Raw genomic sequence first — 25,878 nt, 5'->3', positions numbered from 1 at the left:
GAAGTTCTGAGATAAGTTCCAAAAACATGGAGGAGTGCAGAGAGCCAGATGAGTGAGAACAGTTGTGTTGGGGAATGAAGACGATGAGGGGTCGGGTAGAAGGAAGGACGCAAAGCCATGCAAGAAGCTCGAGTTAGAGGTGAGGATCTCTGATATAGAAGTACTGTCATACCTGCTAGATAGTCTTTTTTTTTTTTTTGGTCTTACAGTGAACTTCAACTGGGAGTGACAAACTGCTGACGCTTTACCGGTGAGTGAATCTTCATCTTTTTGTTTCCTCCAAGCGATGTTGAGCGCATATAGATGCCAACACGTTCACCCCAGTCATCCGACCACACATCCTCTCATGTCTGCTGCCCTTGTGCACCCGCAACATCTTTGCACACTTTCCACTCCAGCCCACGCCCGCTCTCCTCGTCTGTGTGCTTCTCTCAGGAGGAGGAGCGTTACAGCTCGGGGCAAGGAGGTGCTGATAAGGGGACAGGAATGTGACAGGAGCTGGGACCGATGACCGCTGATAACACGAGGTGTGTGTGGGTGATGGTGAGGGCCATCTTCAATGTGTGTGCAGGAACACAGTTATCAGCTCTGTCTATGTCAGCACCTCCATCTGGCCGGCAATGTGCTCGTCTGGTGAGCAGGAAATGCAGTCTGGCTTTTGAACTGGTGACACATGCGCACAGCATTTTGTCTTGTGCTCTTCTTTGTCTGTTTGCCTTATTATGATCATCATCAATGCTTTTATTATTATCATTATTATTATTACAGCGCATAAATTTAGCATGCACACTCCAAGGAGTTTTGGTTGTCGCCATGCCAACATAGGAAAGAGCGGCTGAAGCATGCCATGTGCAGCTTCAGTCCTCTGCTGCCAACTAGTGGAGAATGCTAGTACAAGAGGAATTGTTGTAAATCTCTCACTCAGGCGTCACCCAACTCTACACTTTGGATTATTTTACCCAAGCATTGGCTTGAAGATATTATTTGGCCGGCCTAAAGATACGGGATACTGAATAGCAACTACAACTAGCATTACCTAATTTAGGTTACTTGCACCTAAATTGGGTTATTTTTAATTTGGTTCTATTAGAAAGTATTCATCCATGCACTAGACCAGGCGGTATCAAAGATATGGCTTGCAGGGCGGAGCTGTTGTCTTTGAGTTATTGTTTTTTTTGCAATTTTTCACTGAAATTAACTGCTGTAATTTTGTCCACTTGAGTGCAAACTGGTGACCATTTAAATGGCTGAAATTTGACTGTTACCATACTCAGGATGTGAGAAATCTTGCACTCATTTTTGTTCAGAAATGTCCGATTATGCTGGAGCAAGAAAATACATGGAAATGTTTTCAGAATGTGCTTGTAATTGCCCACACAAAACAGGAAATATTGACCTGTTGTTAGAACTTATTAGGCCATGGACATACTTGTCCGGCCCACAAGTGATCAAATTTGGGGAAAGCGGTCCCTGCATTGGAATCAGTTTGACACCTCTTGAATGTACTTAACAATTATAAGTAATATAAAATCTGTCAAACTTGAATTTAATTAATAATGCTTCCTTTCAAGTAACACTGTCAGGCAAAGGTTGCTTCTACACTGATGTACGAACAGCTCACTCACACAGTGCAATTCCATCACATTCCCAGCACTGAAACAAATACGCGCCCCAAAATATCTTTGCCGAAAAGTCGATTTTATCATCCCAAATATATGGAAACGATGTAGATGCATGATTCATATGGACAAACCCTGAAATAAGTCATCCCAAATAGGTCATAACAATTATAGAGAGTGCTCCTTGTTGGCCATTATCATTCAAGCGCATCTTTGCACTGCAAGGGCAAAGCAAACCTCGGATATAAGCGTGAGCGTGTGTGTGTGTGTGTGTGTAGAGGTAGTGTGATAACAGATATAGTTTAAGGTCAAACTAAATGGACTTTTGTATAGTAGAATAACTCTCGGGGAAATGAATGTCATTTGTATTGTGCTTTAAAGCTGAAAGATCATTACTGCCAATAACACATTTATTTTGACCTCTTGCAGAATACAGTTCTGTGGCATAACACATTTGCGTATAAATATATATATATATATATATATATATATATATATATATATATATATATATATAACTTGCATGTGCATATTTAGATTCAAGTTTAAGATCACAAGGATTGTATTTACACTTAGCGAAATGAATATGTGAATGTTGTGCTATTATACTATAAGAGTGACAATCATAATTTGTTTGACCTTTCAGTACATGAATATGTTTGCGTACGTGACTTAACACATCCACTTCATAAGATGCAACGGATGGTAAAGTATGCAAATCTAACTAATAACAAGATGGGTTATTTCCCAAATTTAATATCAGTGATTGACTATCGAGACCTCCCAATAAAACGCAGTAGTAAATGGCCAGTGGCTTTAACCTGACCATAAAGTTAAGTGTTCCTAATAGTTATAAATGAGTGGCTGCCCCCTTCCGTTTGTTTATTGGCTGACGGCCCGCGGCCCTCTCGATGTTTCCACTCATACAAAAAGTAGCTGCAAAATGAGATTAGACTCTGACATTGGCCTCACGTCATCAGCCGAAGCGGCCTTGCGGTGAACTCTAACCCGGGCGAGGAAGCTCGCTCTTGGGGCAGGCAGGCAAGGGAAGCTGAGGGCGCGCGCATGCTTTCCTGGATGAATTAGTCATTCAAGTGTGCCATCTACTGGTCGTAAAATAGAACGACGGTTCTGTGTACATACACGAAAGCCTGAAACAAAAAAAGTGCATTCCGAAGCCATGTTGTTATTACTTTATGCAAAAATTTAAACAAAAAATAAAAAAAACATAATTTTAAAACAGTACAGACGTTTTGGTTGATGCTCTGGTTACTATTTAATATTAATACTATCTTTTTGGGGGGGAACAAATTGTGACATTTGACTGCTTTAAATATTATGCCTTCAACCTGATTCAATGAATTTTCCAAAATGGTCTTCAATATATTTTTAAATGCCATTTTTTTGTACAGGTGCTACAAAATGTCAACTAAAATAAGCTTTGTATTTACCAGTGTCTTTTATTATTTATTTATTTTTTGTGACAGTGCTATAGTGTTCCTCGATGTCCTGATAACTGTCTGCGTTTCCACCACATTTGTTACAGGTTCCCACAGAATTGAGCACCTGCTGATCTGTGAAGGGTCATGGAAGAATCTTGAAACAATGGAAAAGGAAAACAGAGGTCATGCAAGTCATACAGAGGTCAGTTGGTGCTTTGGCCACCTAAGCTTTGTACCTGTAAGATATGTTGTGTATAGTTTTCTTTTAATGAAGACAATTTTTATTTGTACATTCTTGTCCCAGAACATCTTCCATGTACACGACATAGTGCGCATGGAAAATGCAAAGTATGTTGACAGAAGCTACCGCAGAACTGCACTTTGCGATGTTTCGCATTAGAAACAACTTTCAGTATAACTGTCTATAGTGTTTCACCGATGCAAACTACTAAAATGGGAATAGCACTTTGTTGAACGAGCACCTCAAAAAACTTTCTGAAATATTGTAATTTGCATTAGTATACTGTTCACAAGGGGGAGAGAGCTGTATAATAAAATAGAGGGCCATTTTACATGCAGCATTTTATTGCACACACTCAGGACTCATCCTGAGTTTAACAGGCCTGAAGACAAAAGGCTTGTGCGTGCGTGCGCGCGCGCGCATGTGCGAGTTACCGTGATGGGTGGGACTGTACATGCAGGGTAAGGCTGCATAATGTTAGAAAGTTTATTATCATTATTTAGTTAGAAATGTCTTGTAATATATTAGGTTCTGTTGTATGGTTTATGTCACAATCTTATTTTATTTTTTTTTAACAAATCAATACTTAATACTTTTAGAGAAATTGGTTGGTCTATAAATTGGGAAACTCTCATTTCAATCCAATTCAGCCACAAAATTGATTGGCAGGATCTTTTTCAACAGCTCAAACAAATATGCCTCAAATGACTTGGAAGATGAATCAATAGAGAGAGAGAAAACCAATACATGGTTTTGTCCACGAATTGCCCACACAATATGATTTAGGCCTACAGTGTTATTTATTTATTTATTTATTTATTTATGTATGTATTTATTTATTTATTTATTTATTTAGTTATTTATTATGTGCTCTATACTTATAGCTTATGCCAAATCAAAAGTACACATTTCAATTCCTGATGGATACTGTGAGGCTTCGACAGAGCTTGCCGATGGGCTGATCAATTGAATCAGGAGTTTTAGAGGAGGTTGATGTCTAAAACAGTGACAGGAGAGTGGCTCTCGAGGACCAGAGCTCCCTACCCCTTATGTAGCCCATGTAACTCATAACTGCTTCAATAATAAAATCCAAGGTTAAAGTAAAAAGAAAGGTGACTAAAACTACTCAGCTTGACATATTTTTCATCACAAACAAGAGAAATAACAACGTTATCCAAGCAGAAATAACCAGCATAATGCAATTATTTGATGTAATATTTCAAATGAGTATAGTTGACGATGGCAAGGTTTACGTTGAAAGAAATTAGCTAATCATTAGCTGCAATATGATACCTTTTTTCTCCCACCGGTTTATTTTGGTGTCTGCAGTACTTCTTGTTAGACGCTAGATGGCAGTACAACCTAAATAGTTGACTGCCACACAAGCTCCCGCCGAGCATTTTGTCAAAGGTCCCCACTGGATTCTGTGGCTTATTTATTTGACACTTTTTGCCACATTGAGCGCAAACGAGGAGACCACATAGTCTTATTATGTTGTAAACACAAAAGTGTGATAATTGTTGCCTTAGAGTAGCTTTGTGTCATTTGTTGTCAGCACAATCACCAACTGTGTCCATTTTGCTCTCCAAATGGATTTCAATGCAAACTCCATCTGCTTCATCTGGACATAAACATTATACCTCCCTATCATCAGGGCTGTCGTCGTATTAAAGGAAATTAAATGCAATGTGTAGGCTGCTTTGGGCCCGACCATAATTAATAACAACTGTTTACTGCGTCGTCTGGACCACGTTGGTTAATGGCGTTGTTTATTGTGTTGCAGGGGCCCGCCGCTTCCGCCGCATCAATCCCGGTGTCAGCGGCTGGGTCCCGGTGTCGTCGAGGAGTGATGGTCGTGCGTGATTATAACAGAATAAAAGGACGTAATGAAGTGCTTTCCGCCCAGTTATTCTCCTGTCAGCCACCTCCGTGCAGACTTGATGGGCCTCTGCTCCATCTCATCAACATCCTCCGATTTAAATATTTTTTTTCCCCTCATCATAAGGTTCACAGAAAGTTGAATTGTTTAAAATGGTAATAGCTTGACAATGGGGGGCATCCTCTAAATGGTGCATCAATATGTAAATAATAGTGTATGTTTCCATATTTGACACTGCTGTATAGATAGATAGGCCGTGCACACACTGGAGAGAAGGAAGAGTGTGGGGGCACTAATAGAACAGGTTGGTGGTGATTAATTGACGAAATAGAGAGTTGATTGTAGTAATTAAACAAAACAAGGTAAAGCAAACGACTGGGCTGCCATCTGGGCCCGCAGGCGGAAAGCACATTCATTTACCTACTGCCAAGCACGCCATTTATTTAACCATATGAAGATAGCAGGGAAGCGGCTGGGGAGTTTACATGGCGGTTTTGAAATTCTTAGACATAAAGAGAGGAAATATTTGCTCCAAGAGCAAAATGTGGTCCAGCGATGATGTAATATTTTGAACCTGTTCTTATGCTGCAACATTGACTACGATTGCACACTTGAATGGAATCGAATGACAGACATATGACTCTTTGAAATAGGAAATGTTGTTCTGTCTGGTGGCGGCCAACTCAACTTATTTCACAACAAGCGGCAGTTGGGAAGAGGGTAAACAACTAAAAACAAAAACTACAGTTGAAGCTTTCTCTCAAAGTAAACATTAAAACAAAGAATTAATTACATGTGTATTTTTTTTTTCTTAAATGCCTTAGTCTGCCACACAATGGGAAACACCATATACATTGCGGAGTAAAGCAACAGATATGACCCCAAACGGTGAGGCTGTTAATATAACAATACCAGGGTTACTTTGGGTCCCGAAAATATCTCATCAGGTGTCATGTTGATGAATCTTAAAAAAAAAAAAAGGAAAATATTAATTGGCACCAAAATGTCCTAAATCTGTGATTGTGATTTTTTTTTTCTCCTCAACATAAGTAAATTACAGCCATGATAGCGGGAACAACAAAATAGTGATGGGGTTTTTAGTCAGGACACAGATGTTTATGTACTGCAGCAATTTTGGACAATTGCGAAGTTATAACGTCTTGAATTTAACTCAACTTAAAGCTACTGAATGCAAAAATTTAAATGTGAATCATTACTGCCACAAAAAAATGAAACTGCATTTTCCCTTCTTATAAAATGCATACATGACATGTCCCCAGACAGAGGGTGGGAAATTCGAACCTGAATCCAGTCTGAAAACTTTTGGCCAGAGGCTTGCAGGAGTTTCCATTGATGAACAGCTAAGGTTTTAATTGTACTAATTAAAAAAATAGTTTTGTGCAAATTGTGTGTAGCTAGACCCTGAATACTCATGGCATGTTCTCTTTATCTTCTGCGTAGAACTGTCACACAAATGAGAACTCCAACACAGTAGTTCAAAACTACAAATGTATTGTAAATTAAGATTTCTATGACAGTATGGAAAAGTGTATTCATGTCTTTGAACACAAATTGTGGTACTGTTAGGTGTACCTAATATTGTGACTGTTGAATTAACCAATCCAAAATTTTTATTTTATAGGCAATCATAATTGGAAAAACTAGCAATGCATACTGGTAATGGATTCATGAAAGTATTGGATGTATATCATTTAGATGTGCAAATGCATATGAATGTTTTGTTTTTCAAGCAACCGCAGGCTTGCCTGTAAAACAAACAATTATGTTAAATGTGTACGTTTGTCTCAGGCATAGATTTGCATATGCCTTCATGACGTGACATCACATTGCGATCATCTCGGCCGCTTTGGTGGATCAACACCGCCGCTGAGTGATGATATGATGGAGATTAAATGTGCGGAGAGGCGGAACAGAAACACAGATGGAACTAAATAATTAACAGGCGCGCATTTCGACAAGCACACGCGCGTGTGTGTATTTTTGAAGTCACTCAACCATTGGGCAAATCAGGGCTCTCCATTTTTTTTTTCTCTCTTCTTCCTGGGCCCTTCAGAGAGGAGAGTGAGGGCTGTGGCGTGCGCATATGAAATTGCTTACATTATATGCTGCAATGTTTTTCCAATGGGCTGGAACATATTAAGCTGAAAATGAATAGCGGGTCTCCTCGACACCATGTTGCGCCGTGGCTTAGCCTTCACTTCCCCTTCTGCCTGTGCTCCATCATTGCGACAGCTGTCACTTTTAGAGTGCGCCTGTCGCCTTGTGCACGTGTGTGTACGTGTAGTGGCCTTGTGCAGGTCATGTGTGCAGACAAAAGGCTCACATCTGCCTGACTCTGGCTGGAAGGGAAGCCTTGCACATCTGTTTGGTGCACAAAGCAGGAATCTGTTCATATGACGTAAATATGGCGTCTTTTATGCAGCCCAGCAGGTACATGGTGTATGCATTAAAGCGTTGCTGTTTGGATACGTTTGTATGCAGATGCGCGTGTGGCCACATATGCATATTTATGCATTTGTGTGTGTCAGACACGGGTGGGTGGGGTGTTCTCATTGGTATGCTGAGTGGATCCAGTTCCCCTGTGGTGCTGGGTGGGATAGGAAGCATCTGTCACCTCTGCAGAGATCCAGCATGCTGCCGACGACTTAACCCTTAATGTGCTGCATCACCTGAGGGCGAGCGAGAGGTGGGAGAGAGAGGGATAGTGACAGAGTGAGAGACAGAGGAGAGAGAGAGAGATTTCTATTGGTGAAACCCACCAGGTGGGTGTGGCTACTGACAAATTGATGGATTAAAGGGAGGAGCAAATGCATACATGCATGACCTATCCTGGTGGGGGGGTGTGGCCTTGTTGCCGTAGAAACCTAATACCTTGCTGAGCTTTTGGTGCCGAGGAAATTGCTGACATATAGTTCTTCCTTACTGATATCTCTCTATCTTTCTATCTTTCTCTCTTTCGACTCACCCTTAGGCATGCACACACACAATGTGTTGTGCTCTACCCGGTAGGAGTGTGATTATCTATCTTTCTATCTATCTATCTATCTATCTATCTATCTATCTATCTATCTATCTATCTATCCATCTATCCATCTATCCATCTATCCATCTGTCCATCTATCCATCTATCCATCTATCCATCTATCCATCCATCCATCCATCCATCCATCCATCCATCCCAACCCAACCCAACCCAACCACCCAACTCGGGATGTAACTATATCCAAACATCATGATATGAAGGTCACAATACAATAATTATCACGATATTGTGGGAGCGTTTGCGAAACTTAAAAAAAAAGATCACAATATTGTAAAAAAAGAGAGCTCATACTAAAAAACAAACAAACAAAAAAAAGCACAATATTGTGCTTTTGTACATAACAATGCATATAAGCTACCTACAATCGCTAATAACAATATTGAGGCACTTACTTGGTAATGCAAGCACACACTGACCGCTCCACAAGCAAATTAGGTTCACCTTCATCTGGCAATTTGCATAGATTTTAAACATAGAAGGTCAAAACATTCCTAATGAAAATTAAATTGCACTAATAAAATAGCCACTAGAGGGTGCTAGAACTGCACAAATGGAAATCAACCTGACTTTTTTTAACAATGTGCTCATTTTCAATATTGTGAACATGACGATGACGATATTGTGGCAGTTTTAATATCACAATATCGCCCTAATTGTAACATCCCTACTATCCACCTACCTATCCATCTACCTACTTACCAATATTAACTCACTTCCTTAGCTTATCTTTCATTTTAGCTAGCTATATTAGTTTGTTTTCTTAGCTTATCTGTTGATTTGGATAGCTTTAGCTCTCCAGTTTATCCCCCCCGAATGTATCATACACATAAATGAATGAGAAGATTCTTCTGGTTGTAAATGCTGCTGTCAGGCATAATGTCAATGTATGGAATATTTTATGATATAGTCAGCAGAAGAAAGAAACCTCTTTACTTTCTTTGTGTGTGTCCTATGGGTGTCATTGAGCTCCGGTATAAATCAGCTGGTGTGCGAAGGTCTAACTGCGGTAAATTAGCCCGGTTTTAATTGTGTCTGTAATAAATGACTATAATTAGTCAAGGCTCTTCCTCAGCCTCTACCGCCCTGACATAATCGTCTTCTGAAACCAAACCACATCCCTTTGCCTTCTATATGGCCATACTTCATCTCTCTATGGCCTGGGGGGCAGCAGGGATCTTCTCCTCCTCCAAGGATCCCCTCTCTTCTTGGAAAACCCAACCAGACAAAGGATCATCCTTCCTCCGTCATTGTCAGTCTCTGCTTCAGTTTTGGGAGTATCTGTTTAGGACATTAGGTGCTTTGCCAGATTAATAATGTATACTTCATATGGGAATCATTACAGTGGTACCTATACTTATCATTGATTTGAGGTTGTTGTTTTTAGGTGATATTATTCAGTCTTTTTTTTTTTTGCCATAAGTTGTATTTTTTTCATATACAAGTGTGAAATTGTGGTAACACATTTAACAAGCAGTAGAACAAAAAAACAACACACACACAATATTGTGCTTTTGTACATTACTACAATGCATTTAATCAACCTACAATATCCATTAACACTTAATATTGCGGCACTTACCTGCTAATGCATGCCCACATTGGGTTCCTCCACATATTGACTTGGTTCAAAAGCATTTTAGGCGGCATGTGCGGCTTCATCTGACCATTTTGCATGGATCTTAAACATATAAGGGCCAAAACATGCCTTGTGAGAATTAAACTGCACTAAAAAACTAGTCACCAGAGTGTTTGCTAGAACTGCACAAATGGAAATCAACCTGACTTTTTTTTTTTTATAGATGTGCTGCTTTTAATACTGCGATAATATATTATTGCGATAACATATAATATATTATTCTATATCATTTTGTAATAGTCGCCAATTCTATTGTCTTCTGTTAGCGCACTTAGTAAAAGCTTAGTGGTTAAGCCTCGAAGTGGCCTGACGTGTAACATAATGTACTGCAATGTTGTGCGAGAAACATCCGTATCATGTCAAGTGTTAAATTTAAAGGCCGTTTTATTGCCAAAAGGAAAGTAACGTGCTCCCTTTGGCATATCCTTTCATGTTGCATTCCAACAAGGTGCCAATCAAATTGTCAAACCGTGCCTAAGAAACTGCTTAACAGCTTCAAGTATTACATTCACCAAGCAAATACTGTAAAAATCTGTTTCGATGTCTTATCTTAGTGCAGGACAAGGCAACCTCTTTGATAATGCAGTTAATCATAAATAGGTGTGAGCGAGAAAGGGTGGTCCGGCGGGTTCTGACACAGATGATGGGCCCCGCCTGATAAGGTAGGACAAAACTGAAAAATGTTGCTGCAGGGGGATCCATGCGCTGATTAGGCCGGCGTTCGATCCCTCCGAGCGCCGATTCATCAGTGTCCACCGGCAGCCGTTGACGGCCTGCTCGGGTGTCAGCGTGGTCACATCGCTGCCGGGACCTCGCCAATCTCTGTCAGGTGCAATAAGCGTCCCGGGGGGGGCTGGAGGGGGGGACGGGTGAAGTCGATCTGCTTTCATCGTAACACCACCAACGTAACGCAGGCTCGATGAACAAAGCTGATACAGTGTGCACACTTTCAACTGAAGCTGACCCTGCTTGCGGGTCAATCCATTTGGAGATGTGATGTGACCCCACCAGTGTCACCTTTGCATACAATCAGGAGTACTTTGTCAAAGCACAGGCAACCTTGACTGTAATCCAGGGGCGGAGCTACTTGGTGGACAGGAGTGGTTAAGCCCACCCCTTGTCACTCTCTGGCCACCCCTACATAGAGAGGACAAATTTGATACCACTAATTTTTCTGCCATTTTCCTATGAATACAATATTCTTAGACTCCTTGGGTACTTTGCCTCTTCCCTGAAGGTGTTTCTACCTCATCAAGTCGAACTACATCATTATAATGAGTGCCAATGGGTGTGGAGAAATATCAAAATGGCCATGTGTTGGTGCTTGTTTTACAGGGAGGAAGAGGTTGGAAATTGTACTCTACTCATGTTATGGTTTGTTTTTGTAATTAATTTTTTTTTTTCTGTCAGCTGTAAAAATCTAAATCTAGTTTAGGTTGTTTTCCAGACCCGCTAAGTGTTGTGTGTTCTTGTGTTTTATGTTTTAAGGTGGCGCTAGGGTGGGATGGCGAGAGGCACCAAGATTCACCAGATGAGGGTCATAAAACCTACACAGATTCAGTGTTGAAGTGAGAAAAACGCATCACTTCAGCTTTGTTATTGCAGTGTGAAGAAGCTGCTTGGGACAGGCGGCACCAAGTGGACCCACAGCAGGGTAAAAACTACAAATGCACACTAAAAATAAAAAATAAATGGCTGTAAGTGTGTTAATAGTCTTTTTTTCTTTTTGCAGCTCCGCTTGGCGGATGATGAGTCAGATGGATAAAAAGGGAAAAATCAGGTAAAGAGATTATGCAAACTGATCCATTAATTACAGTATTGCATGATAAAGGATGACTCTACACAAAAAACAAATGTCTTTATTCATAACACAAGCATATACGATGCATGTATGAGATATAATGCACTTACATTAACTGCGGAAAAAAAAAGAGGGGGGGCTTTAATCAGAGTCAAATTATGTCACAAATTGCATTCTACAATGTAAACTTGTCACCAGTTTCAAGCATTCATTCAGACAAAAGAGGACTCCTTTACACTCATTTCTAGTTGCAAGTTGTCATTTTTTGCTCAACCTTTATAAGTAATGGTTCATCCTCATATAGATTAGAAAACAAATATGCACGTGTGTGTGTGTTTGAAAGTTATTAACCTATAAAACTAAAGAAATCTACCTCAACTATCTAAGTGTAGCACTTTCTCATATAAAGACTGGTTGCGGCTTTTCCTCTGTTATCCTTATAAATTATTCTAAAAAACAGATGTGGGATTGTAAGAGGCGCTCAAGACCAATGCCGGCAACTTAAGTTGCTAATAAATGAATTACACTCTTTAGACCCAGTGTACAATGCATACTGTAAATTGCTAACTGTGTTTTGCCTTCGTATATTTGGCTATTTTAATCATTACTATCCAGGGTCATTTTTCACAAAGCTCCATTGGACCTGTTTCGGTAGTCTTACTACCGACTCATGCTTTTATCACTTTTTTTGTTGGGAGATATGGCTTGTTGGTGACATTTTGTAATGCTGTGCTAAACTGTGTCTTTAAAAAAAATAGCTTGGACAAAAAATAGAGGCAAGAAACTGTTCATCTTGGAGCTTCTTTATCCCATCAACTTGTAGCCCAGTATTTCCTTTCATCCGGCTCCTCTTCACCCTGCTAAATAAGCACATGAATGCACACATTACTTTTGTGACTGTTGTTTTGATTCTTTTTTTTTAAATGCACACTTTTGTACTTATGACTCTGTTCTGGTTCTCCAAGGTGCCTCCTGTTCAATACTGACTCCTTCTCCACCCTGCAGCAAATACATGTAAGTAGTTGTTGTGTGTGCCTCCTAGGTGATCATATTCCAATGTCGTCCCTCATTGAGGTGTTGTCACCCTGTCCCTGGCCACCCCAACTGGAAAATTTCTGGCTACGCCCCTGCTCTAATCCCTTGGCAATCGGCCGCTCATTCATCACTGCTGAGGGGAGGGAGGGAAAAAGGAGGGGTGGAGAGTCAGACAGGGCCAACAGTGCAGACAAATGGCCCCCAAAATTCAGTATTAATCAGCTACTGATTTGCTGCCCCTTTATAGCCAATACCACTTAAGGAATGGAGATAGGGAGGAGGTGAGAGGCGGCGGAGCGATGAAGGGAAGATAAGCGTGAGATGGAAAAGGAGAAGAGATAAAGACGGAAAACAAATGAAGGAATGACAGCCAAGAAAATGAACAGAGTAGCTTATTGGACTGTTGCGCTGTTTGCCACAAGGTGAAAGGTTGCTTAAGGTGGTCTCCTGAACAGCACACAAACACTTATATTGCAAGCCGTCCAACAGCCCAACTCTTGTTGATTTGTCACTGGACTTGATCAATAGCTGTGATGGAAACAGAATCAGCTCAGATGGATTAAACGACCCAGTGGTTCTGACGTTATTTTCCCATTAAGAGCAAGCTAATCATTACACACATACACACCGAAATACACACACTTAAAGTACATATATATTTATGTATACATACATTGCCCTCACTGCACCATTATCACTGTTTTATACAAGTTGTGACACTTGCTAAAGAAGCCGCGAAGCACTGACAGTGAGGCTATTGATTTAGGTTTATTTTCTTCCCCAATACACATGCTGGGTTAAAACCTCAATGATTTATGGAATGAAAGTATGCATTTAGAGCTACTTTCTTTTACTTGGTGCACTATTTTAGTGTGGTTTCCAAAAAAATACGATACTACTGCACTGCACACTTGGAATTAGGGATGGGTAACTGTCCATAATTGGCCTCATTCAAAGGTATGAATACTTATGATGTATGCTGATACCAGCATCGGCTGCTCCCGTGGCAATCAAAAACTAGAAAATTTCCATTAATTGCACGCCATATCCAAGGAAAATTCCATTAGGATATGTAGGCCCCCTTTAAAACCATCTTGTTTTTTGTGTTTGCTTTTTTTGGTTTGGTTTTTCTGGTGTAACTTATGTATGAAAAGTACTGGTGACATAAATACTTGGAGTCTTATTGGTGAATACTCAATAGTAGTGGTATCAAGCTTATCCACCTGGAATAATACTTAGAAACAACACAGCACTTTTTTGAACTGAGTTTTAAGGGGAGCTAGGAATTTTTAAAGCAATGGTTATTTGAAGGGGTGGCATTTTTGTTAAAGGCATGGTCTTCTGTCTTCATTTAGGGAAATGCACTATACAAATACAGGATTAACCCCCCATGAACTCCTTCTCAATCTACACCTTTGGGCCTCTGTTAGTGTGGTGGTGTTTTTTTTCTTAACCCCTCTCCAGCCTGCATTTTGCCATTTTGTGCTTGCTTTGTCAACAGCGGGACGTTTCTGTGGATAGAAAGTTGTTTACCCCTCCAGCCAATCACAGAGCGGAGGGGGCGTGTTGCAGATGAGGCCGGTTGAATTTGTCGGATGTATGATGTCACACAAGCTTACATGTGTGAGTGAGTGATTGAGTGAGTGGGGCGAAAGCGTTCTGAAGCCGACAAATTTGTCTGTGACATGCCCCCTGCCCCTGCTCTGTGATTGGCTGGAGGGGTAAACAACGGTCTGTCCATGCAAATGTCCTGATATAAATAATAAACCTGACTTGACTTGAGTCCATGTGTATATATCCTGTATCTATATAGTGCATTCTCTTGAGTGAAAATGGAAGACTGTGCCTTTAAAACACATTGTGACTTGGCAGTAGAACGTGGTAAATATGATCTGTGGGAAAAGCAGCACTATCTGGTACCATTTTATAACTCATATTTGAGAAACAACAGTTCCATTTGCAGCATCTATCTAACCTTACTCATTAGTAGCTGAGAGAATCGTGCTTGAGTATGTACATGTGGGCCTGACTTCTGTCAGACACAGGCTAGCAGTCTAACAAGGCAAACGGCCCATTTTAGGTGCATTAAAAAAAATAACAAATACAATCAGGATAAATATTTGCATGCTGACATAGCAAGAAACCGTGTAATCATCTGTAAGTATGTATATCCGATGCAACAAAACCATCATAACACTGTTGGCCCAGTCCCATTTTTGGCTGCAGATTAAAGCGTTGTGTAAAGCATTGCAAACGGGATATAAATGTGTTTGTCAAATGGTATATGGTCATCCATCACAGAGTCACTGAGACATTCAACAAAGAAACCACAAAAATTGGCAAGCATTAAGAAGGGGAGGGGAAAAAAAGTCAGTTGCAAAATTGTGGGGGAATCAAACATCAGAACAATATTATATGGCAATGAAACAAACAATATGTCTGGCATGATCAACGGGGCTAAGAAAAATTGTCTTGCCATTTGTTTGTAGTGCATTATAGTAATTTTTAACTATAAAAAAAAATGCATTTTTCAGAAACCGCACAAAATGGATTGTAACATAAGCGATCCAAAATTACTGCATTATAAAAGCAAGAGACTTGTTGCATTTGTACATTAAGTAATTTTGGCATAACGATTACCAAAACATCACCTGAACAATATTTGGGCGTTCTTTCGATAGACTAAAAAGGTTTGTGCCCACATTCCTATGATTGTGTGTGTGTGTGTGTGTGTGTGGGTGGGGGGGGCTTTAAAATTGCACTCAGGTCAAAGGTGAAATCGGCTCACCCCCTGTTTGCTTGGAGCAGAATATGAGGAGTAGGGATGGAACAATAGCCAAACATCACGGCACGATATTGTCACGATACGGTAATTATCACGATACTTGTGGGGAGGCTGGCGACACAAAAGAAAGTCACATTATTGTAAAAAATGAGCTCATACAACAACAAAAAAACACAATAGTGTTTTTTGTACGTTACAGCAATGACAAATATAAATACATTTAAAAATATATAATACTAATACAAGCAGAACAATAAATTAATTTAAAAAAATTATTAATAAAATAAACGAGTAATTATTTAAATCAAATAAGAAATTAATAAATACAGCATATTGAGTTCCTCCACATATTGACTCTGTTCACAAGTATATTATGTTCCCCTTCATCTGGCTATTATCTTGGATTTTAACCATTGAAGGGCCAAAACATGCTTTGTGAAAATTAAACTGCACTAAAAAACTAGACACCAGAGGGTGCTAGAACTTCACAAATGGAAATCAACCTGACGTTTTTTCTTTTTTTTTTAACAGATGTGCTGCTTTTAATAAAGTGGCATGATGATGATATGTTGTGGCAGTTTTAATATCATGACATCACAATATTTCCGTTGTCATTACATCCCTAATCAGGAGTAATAATATTTTTATGCTATTTTTATTTATTATTAGTCGAGGGAATAGTTGGAAATCTAATGCCATGAAGTGAGTGTTTCATACTGAGCCAAAGAGAAGAGCTAGCTTAGCGCTAGTGAGGATGAGGCTAGAAACAATGTAGCTGGGTTCACAATGGGACCAAAGAGAAAAGGGGGAAAAAAACACAACTGCATGAGGAAGGAAGTGAGGAGAGAAAGAGAAGGTGAATGATAGCTCTGCAGGGAGGACTCGTGCAACCATCTGCCGTTGATTACCTGCTGTTTGCTCTGCGCTCACCTTCCTCAACCTCCTCCCCAGCAGCTCACTGGCTTTATATGGAGAGCCAGTCGAGACGCCGGGGACCCTCTCGGCGCACACGTTGCAAAGCAAGCAAGAAAGTTTCACTTGATTTGTGACTTTCCGCGGTATTTTTACACACCACGCCCGACTCTGCCGGGAATTTTGGACTCACATGCCTCCTCTTGTCTGCGTGTCACTAAACAATTGAGCGCACACAAACACACCGAGCGGGCCGTCTAAAGGCCCCTCTAATGGATTCTGAAGATTCCAATTTCCCCTCTGCCACCAAAGACAGAAAACCCTCTGAGCTCAATTACCCCTGTCTCACAGCAGACGAGACGGCAGGCACACACACTTGGACGCATCCTTTTTTGGTAATCACACCCACATACGTGCGCAACCTTAAGCTGCTGTGACATATAGAGGATCACACAACTGGAGTACACGTGAGCAAAAGTAAGAGCAGCATCAGGTAGATTTTATGTGATAGGAGGAATATGATATGTTAGGGATGTAACGATAAGGGCAATATCGTATATTAAAACTGCCACAACATCGTCGTCATGTTCACAATATTCAAAAGGAACACATCTGTTAAAAAAGTCAGGCAGATTTTCATTTATGCAGTTCTAGCACCCTCTAGCGGCTAGTTTATTAGTGCAAATCAATTTTCATTAGGGATGTTTTGGCCTTCCATATTTAAAATCTACGCTAACTGCCAGATGAAGGGGACCCTAATTGGCATATGAAGTGATAAATGTGTGCTAGCATTAGCAAGTAAGCGCTTCAATATTGTTATTAGGAATTGTAGGTGGTTTATATGCATTGTTGGTATGGACAAAAGTGCAATATTGTGGGTTTTTTTTGTATGAGTTTTTTTTTTTTTTTTTTTTACAATACTGTGATGTTTTTTTGTAAATATTGGAGAAATACCCAGCTACAGGGCTGAAGGAAGATGTCGAGGGGAGATATAGGATGTGCACGCTTGTGGCTTATATAGAAACCACTCTTCCAGAAACCTTATTAAATTTCACAATTAGCTGAGCGTCCCAGGCTATAAATAGGTTCACTTTTCCCCATTGCGCGATGTCAGTCAGCGATCCGAGCCTGGACCGCTGCGGGGAAACAAAACAATTTAAATTATAGCGAGGCTCTCTCTTTGTCTGGCCACCCTTTTAACGGGATAATTACTAGTCTATTCATTCGCGCTCAGCCAGGGTGATATATCACATCACCATGCTGCGGCCTTGCTTTCCTGTGATAAACGTAGGGGGGTGCCATTGATATCAGCTCAGCGTCTGCTACCGGGTTGCACCAATAGTCGTTTTTACAGATTAAATTGCCTCCTGCCAGAATGAGGCGAACACAGGGCGAGGCTCACCTTGCTTTCTGAGAGTGACGCCGACACCTCCCCGTGGGGCCTGACAATGAGGAAATGAGCAAGAAACGGGAATGAAAGGGAAGCAAAAAGGCATCTATTATTCAGCACGGCCCGATCCCCGCGTACGCGCGCCATTAAAAATAGGAAATCCATAGCGGAGACAAATGGCTTCTAAATGAAGCGCTACAGGAGGAGAGCGGAGATAGGGACCCCTGTCACATGCGTTTTAATTGTCTCCCAGGGCGATAAGGGGGATTTATCAAATTCATCTTGCTGCTGAGGCTCGTCGTGCAGAGTAAGACGAAGCCGCCAGGCACGTGTCTGGCGGTTTAAAGATTCCCGCCTTGAGGAAAGGGGTGAGAGTGCCTTATTTGTTCAGGCTAGTGTTAATTTCGCCCACACATTTTTCACTGGGCTAAAACCTATGTGGACATTTTAGTTCATGAGCAAAAGCGAGATGGAAATGAAAAGGTTTTGTAAATTGATGTCAGTGCTAATCTGTCACTGTGACTCACCCCCTTTCAAATCTGTAGCCAGCTAGTGCAAAGATGCACAAACACGCGGAACAGGCAGGAGGTGAACCGATGGTGAAAGCTAATTTTGCTAACTAATGCTGGCTAATTTACTAGCTTATAGCATGGAGCCATAGTAGCCACTTGTGTATAGACTGTAATTGTGCATGAAAGTTTTTCATAAAAAAGATGCGAGAAAACAACATAATCTGCTGGCAAAATAACAACAATAATAATACCACAGGGGTTAAATGGTTGCCCTGACTAAAATGTTGACTAAAACCAGTTGAATACAATTGTTTCCTTGGACTAAAATGGTGTGTTTGTTTATTGAACATATATAAACACATAAACAAGCAGCAAAAGAAAGTTAAAAGTAAAATAAAAGAAACATACAATCAATGGCAATTTACATGTTCAAAGGGAGTAGGAAGAAGTTGAAAACTTATCCAGTCTTACTCCTTATTTTTTTGTATATTACCACTTATTTCACTATTAATACAATAGGTTACATTTTAATAAAAGAAAATGTATAATCCTACTCATAAAGCGCATGTACATAAAATCAACAGAAATACAGCAACATACTCACATATACAATTTTCATTACACCCATATTGGCACATCAAAAAAAAAAACATTTCTACAATTAAAATGCTTCATAGTTGACAAAAAAAAAAATGCGATGAGGCTGATTAAAAACTAACAAGCTTGATAGAAGGTGGACTAAACTTGAAGATAAATTTAAAAATGAAGGATGAAATTGACACTAGTTCAGGCGTTTATTTCTGACTGCTCCAAACATTTCAATTCGGTTTCAAAAGATTCGGTTCATTCATTTGTGAATTTTATGGAGATGTTCCTAAATGTCTTTGATTCTATTCATGCAATTGCGTCTGTTTTTGCTCCCCATCGCTAAACTGATAATCATCAGTTAAGCGTGAGACAAAAACAACATTATACCTCCGTGCCAATGAGCCCCAATGTCATCCAGAAGCAATTAAAAAGCCTTTAATGAGCCACGCGGTAGCACTGGGTGACATGTTCTATAGACGCCATAATGAAGATGGACGCTTTAGTTTAAGTCCATGCTCTTTCCTGCCTGGCTAATTATTCACCTGGTGGCTCCACAAGGCCACCGCAAATGTATTGTGGAAAAGCATAAAATCAACATGTCTGATTAGAAGAAAGATTGCGATAAGCTAATTGCAGCATTCAGGTGCTGGCGTGAAAACTTGATGTACTGCTTTATCTGTATGGAATAGATGTAAATTCGCATATATGGATCTATTACATGAAGCATTAAGGCCATAATGTAGGCTAACTCAATTTAGCATAATGTAGCATAGGTAGCAAGCTTAACGTGACATAGCCAAGCTGAATGCAGAGGCAGAAAACTACAAACTGCTTGCTGTTTTTTTAAGCTGTAGCTAATTAAATAAGGCTGTACCCCATCAATTGAGACCATAAACAAAACCAAAGTTGCACCAAAATGCATGCAGCCTATACAAGCTGTCTGATGCTGTAAGAGGTCAAAATTAGCCAAACCACTGTCCCAATGGCAGAGCATCCCAATGTCTTATGTCGAGTACCAGCAAACACTGGCTACAAAAATGGATTATGATCTGTCTTAAATTGCAGCACAAGATACAGTAAATGCTGCTGAGGTCATCAAAATGGCTCCAGGCACCGCCATAAAAGCTGTCAGTCAGGCCTGAGACATAAAATCAGCGTTTGAGCACTTCAGTTGGGGAAAATGGCATAAATCAAAAAGGTTATACTTGAGGTGACAAAATCAGAGGTTGTGTGCGGGGATGCTTGGAAAGACCGGAATGTGAGCCACTTGCTAGTTGAGATTGTATAGAGAATTTTGGGATAAGTGAAAAAGCCAAAAGGTGATGCAAGGCAAAAGCAAGGTTTTGGGCTGCTTACTATGGCAGGGGAATAGTTCATAAATAAATAAATATTGAGCCCTCAAACCTTTTTTCCCTTTGTGTTGCATTCTGGGCTTGGCTCTGCACAGACCCTCTCAGGAATTATTGAATGTACTGATGGCATTTAAGATAGCATCTTCATTTCAGGGTTAGGGCTGAGTATGACACCATCGTTGCGCTGGCCGCACCATTGGAAATTGGCCATTTGACAACTGTGTGTCTTGGCACGATCATGCCAAGGGGAGCAATAATAGAATAATGTAGCTATTTCAAATACAACAGTGTTTACAAATCAGCTCAGGAAAACTGTCTTGAAGTGTTTTTACTTACAACACTGATATAGCCACGCTAAAAACAACAACCTTTTTCGAGTCTGAAGTGGAGTTGCAGGCTGAAATAATTTTTTTTTTTATGTTCATCATAGTCTGTATTAATGCATGCTATTTTCCTCTTTCTCTGCCTTGTTTAATGTTTGAGCCATGTGACTGGACGGCTCAGATTGTACAAGCAAAAATAGATACAAATATGGGTAGTGAGTGGAATGTAGCTTATTGTAACTCTTTTAGTAAATGGAATGTCGCATTATAAGCACTATAATAAGCACACTGGCCTACAAACTTCCTTTCCCAAGCTAATGTAATGCAGTGTGCAACTATGCACCCGAAGGTCACATTGATCATGCTAAAGTCAGTCATGTACCACATTGTTAGATACATCTGTAAGCCATAAAATACCACAGGACAATAATGTCATAATGTTGTCAATAGTGAGCATTGTGCTTGTGCTGGATCTCATCACCCTAGTTCACCTATTGAATCTATCTTCATTTTTCTGCAAAAAATATGGCAAGACTGCGCTCAAACCTTAAAAGCGAACACATTACATTAACGATGGAAGAAATTAGGGTATAATTAGCGAATGGGTGCTTTTTATGATTGCTACAATTAACCCTGGCTGCTGTTACAGGTGACCCCCGCCGTGGAGGAGCCTGCATTAAATGACCCACTGCTCCCCTCCGAATCAAACGGACGCACCCTTGGTGAAGTCATCCCGGATTGCAACAATAAGAACCAGGGCACAGTACGCAGGTGCGTGTGTGGATGTGTGCGTCTTCAGTGACGGATGAATGGCAGCGGGCATGGCAGCTCATCTTCTTTTAGGCGACAGGGTGACAAAGTGAGATGTTACAGCGGAGGGACAGCACAACCGGCAGAAAGATATCTTCCACTCACACAGTCCTTTCTATTCTTTTAGCCTCACCTCTGCCCACCTGTCTGCACCCCCCCTTCCATGTTCCTTGAAAGTGAGCTGTCTCCTTGTCTTCCTCACAGCCTGATCCTGCCAGAGACCCCACCACCTTCCCCCAACAAACCCTGCCTTACATTCCCATTGATTTCCAATCATTGGCAGTGGCATGAATATTTCACACACCTTAGGCAGGCAAACACTGGGAAAGGGGGGGGGGGGTTAGGCTTTTGAGGCGCCTGCATGGTGGAGCGATGGGGGATTCTCTTCCTGAGTCAGACATGGCCAATAAGTCATTAGAGGGGGGTGGAGAAAGAAAGCGATGTTGAGATGAAGATGTCGCAGACAGGAGCAAAAGGACGTTTCATTTCCGCCCACCCTCACCCCCTTTCTTGCTCTTTCTGTCTATTCTCTTTCTTCTGACCCTCTTCTCCTCATATCACCTACTTTATTACCCACACACTCTACACCATCTTCTCTCACGACCACCCCTCCTCCCTTTCCATCTGTCTCGCTTGCTGCAGTGCCCATGCTGCCAGGCAGCATAAATCACATCTCTGGGCCTGGTTGCAATGGGCCTGAAAATAAAAAGGCATAAAAGTGTCAGGATGAGCTACTGGCTGGGGGGGTAGAATTCCTTTATGATAGGTCTAAATCCTCTCTCACACACACACATGAGGACTGCTTGTGCGACGCACACACGCACACAACATATGCCTCCACAAGTGAGACGCAGCCTAGTTTGGTTCCCTGTCCACATGTCACTTGCACTCTGACACACACAATGAAGACATCATCTTCAGGTCAAGCCCCCCCCCCCCCCCCAAAAAAAAACAAAAACCATGTTCACTCTTCTTTTCAATGGGCAAAATGAGTTGCTTATGGGTTTCACTTAAACTGGCCACTAGAACAGGGGTGTGTAGATTTCTTTTGCCCACTGCACTATATATGTTGCTATTGCAAATGGTAGTCATCACGTCAACAGTGGACCGCTGTACATTTCTTAGTGGTCTGCGGCATATGGGGGGGGGGGGGGGGGAATGGCATTTGGCTCAGCTCAAATAAAGCAAAAAAAAAAAGCCAATAAGATGTTTGGGGACGGCGAAAGCAAGAAGGGAGGGTCTTGAAAGACACCATTGCTAGCAAAGGGCATTTTAGTTAACTAAAATAAGTGGGAAAACTAAAATTCAAAAACCAATTCTGCTAATGCAATAAAATAATGAAGTTGTTTTTTTTAAAAAAAAAAAAGAAAACGAACCAATCATAGCAAAGACACCCTTTGCTTCAGTCCCTGGCAATTAATTTAATGCATGAGCCTTTGAGGATGATTTTAAATGTGTTTTTTTAGTCATTTATTTCAGCATAAACTGGAATAATGATGTTGCGCCCATGGTGTTTGCTTTTTTTAAAAAAGCTAACAGAACCACCCTGAAAAGCAAATAAAACTAACTAACCAAATAAAAAAAAAAAAAAAAGGGAAAAAATCCATAAAGAATTTTGGCTATATACGGGAGCAGTTTTCTAAATATGCAAAAACACAATCTTTTTGTACTAAACACAATCTCTATTCATAACACTTTGTGGCCCTTGTGTACCTCCGATTCCCTGAATGTGGCATGCAAACGGGGAAATTTTGGACACCCCTGCCACAAAGCCGGAACCATGCGGCATATGAGAAAACTCAAGTTCTTTGCAAATGGAGTACTCACTGGCTTTTCTGAGCAAAAAAATATTCCATGTATTTGGTCTAAATCAATCTTCACATAATACTTTTGTTTTGTGTCACATTTGATACATCTGGTCACAATGCTTTCATTCCGTACATTTTCAAATGCAATAAGCAGAATGACAAACAGGCAAATCAGGGACTATGAATAAGGATTTACCTGATAGGCCACTTAGGGCAAGCCACAATTTGGGCGAGGCTGCTTTCCAATGGATTACCTGCATGTGGCAGACCAAATGTGTTTCTTTGTTTGTTTGGGTTTTTTTTTTTTGGGGGGGGGGGGGGGGGGGGATATGTACTCATGAAATGGAGGGCCCAAAATACATGACAAGCCAAGCTCAGTCACAATGTCATGTGCAGCTGAGCGAGGCCACAATAAATTATAGGCAAGACACGCTCGATTTCCTCTTTAAAAATAGTTTGAGGGTTTTCGTCCACCATTTTGGCACACAAAAAAATGCATGCAGTGACCAATCTAGGATCTAATGCAGGGGAGGTCAAACCTTTTCATCCGAGGGCCACACACAGAAAATCAGAGGGATGCAAGGGCCACATAATGCTATGAAGAGAAAATTGTGCTCGGTCATAAAAATTGCACCCAAAATATTTTTTGCACCCTTAGGAAAACGTTACAGCACACAAACCAATTTACTTGCAATACGGCAGCAGGGATATTATAGTTCTGGAATTTTTCCATCTTAGTTTTCATTTTACTTAGGTTAGCTTTTAAATCTAGTCAGTTTCAATTAGCTTTCAGGGGGGGCTCTGTTATTATTAGTTTTAGCTCTTTAATCAGCTTTAGTTTAGCCTCAGTATTAGCTTGTTTTTTTGTTTTTTTAAATGGATATCACTTGTGCGCAACATTAAAAAAAAAAAAAAACACCACGGCCGCAGCGTCATGTGAAGGCACTTTTCTATTGGGTGTTGGTAGGCGGCGTCACTTCTGCGTGACATGCTTTCAACCGGCATTAATGTTTTTTTAGCTAAACAAATCCAATAAAAATCACCCCCAAAGGCCCATGTATCAAATGTATTACCAAAGGCTAAAAATGGAGGACAGGGTTGCTATAATTGTTAGGGGTGTGCCAAAAAAAAATCAAGATTCTCATTCATTAATTGAATTGAAATGTTCCAAAAAAAAAATTTCTATTTAAATTAGGAATGGAAAAGAAGGTGGGAAAGGCAGCCGCAGCCCACATGCTGTTTTTTTTGTGGGAAAGGGCACTTACAATACAAAACTAATAAACATCTAAACAAAAAAGCAGACACTTGAATGTCTCAATTTGTCATCTTGTCTTGCAAAGCAGACCGGAGCAGATCATGGCAATGCTGTTCATATCGGTAAACTGAAGCAGAAATCATTTGGCAATCAAATAATTCTGAACCGAAAATTGACTCTGAATCGAGCCACAGACTCAAAAATCATAATCGAATCGGGAGACAGCCAAAGATTCCCAGTCCTAACAATTATCGCCAGCTTTGAAAATCTAGAATGTAGCTTGATAGTTTTTTTTGCTAAAACACATTTGCATTTTTGTTTCACTCTGTTAACAAAATGTTGTTTTCTAAGTTTTAGTTTATTTCGCCAACCAAAATGACGTTCAATGCAGGGCTGCCAAAGGCAAGGTGTTAATAGACTAATTAATTGTAGAAAATTGCCGCATTAATCATGCATTAACGCATACTAATTGTACTATTTTTTTGGACCACACTTGAGCCTAACTGTGGATGGCTACATCGAAGGTTGTGCAGGTTAGTGATTTGGCAAGCGCACAGCATTTCCTATGCCTGTTCTGGCACAAACAAACGGGGCAACTCCAGTTGGTGTGCCGGCGGTAAATTCTGGGTTAAAAAAAAAAACACCCTGACAGGACTTCAGATAAAACAAAAGCAATTTGCATGTTCTATGTAATACAGTTGCTGAATTGCACCCAAAGGATATGGCGCTGGTATATTCTTTGCAGTTGCGCACATGCATTTGATCAATGCTTGCAAATGGCATTCAGACAATAGTATGCATTAATATCAAAATATTTTATATTACACAAGTAATTTAGCTGACAAATTGTGGTTAACCAAAATTAAAAAGTGTGACTAATCAGGGAAAATATTTTAAACATTTGACAGTGCAAGGTTAATGTCACCTGTGCTTTTCAACACCCTAATTTCTTATTTTGACCATCTCCAAACATTTTTTTTGGTTTTACTAATTTATTTTATAACTGAGTCAAATGCCATTTTCAGCATATGTTGTGGGCCACTGGGAAATGGATGGTGGGCTGCAAATGGGCCCCGGGCTGTAGTTTGGAATCCTGATCTAATGCATCGCCTTCAAGCCAATAAGTAAACATTTAATGCTGGCTTTCAATGCATTGAGAGCCTTCTGCTGGCAGAGATGTTGTCAAGGCAAATGGCTATTTTGAATAGGTAATCCTCATGAGTGAAACGGAAGAGCTCATCATTTGAGAAATGCAATGCATTGATTAGTACTTCGTAAAGTGACATCACTATGTGCACTTTGTCGTTTCTATTTTGTGGCAGGGGCACACATACAGCAATGCCGACAAAGATGAGCAACTCCCTTGGGGGCCCATGTGGGAGCGTTTGGGCTTGATTTGTTGCTTTAACTGCATTGATCACCAAAA

The 25,878-nt window shown here is 40.5% G+C and overlaps 1 long non-coding RNA gene across 1 annotated transcript; it reads left to right on the top strand.

The window, feature by feature from the left end:
* LOC144007986 (uncharacterized) lies at positions 1–25,878 on the top strand. The gene is made up of 9 exons (XR_013280497.1): positions 1–139; positions 210–250; positions 436–527; positions 3,166–3,263; positions 11,370–11,535; positions 11,614–11,661; positions 12,648–12,696; positions 21,229–21,350; positions 25,775–25,878. It is a non-coding gene; the product is annotated as an uncharacterized LOC144007986 (long non-coding RNA).

This window comes from Festucalex cinctus, chromosome 19 (assembly GCF_051991245.1).
Source record: "Festucalex cinctus isolate MCC-2025b chromosome 19, RoL_Fcin_1.0, whole genome shotgun sequence".
Classification (NCBI taxonomy): Eukaryota; Metazoa; Chordata; class Actinopteri; order Syngnathiformes; family Syngnathidae; genus Festucalex; species Festucalex cinctus.
This window is presented reverse-complemented; position numbering and strand designations above follow the sequence as displayed.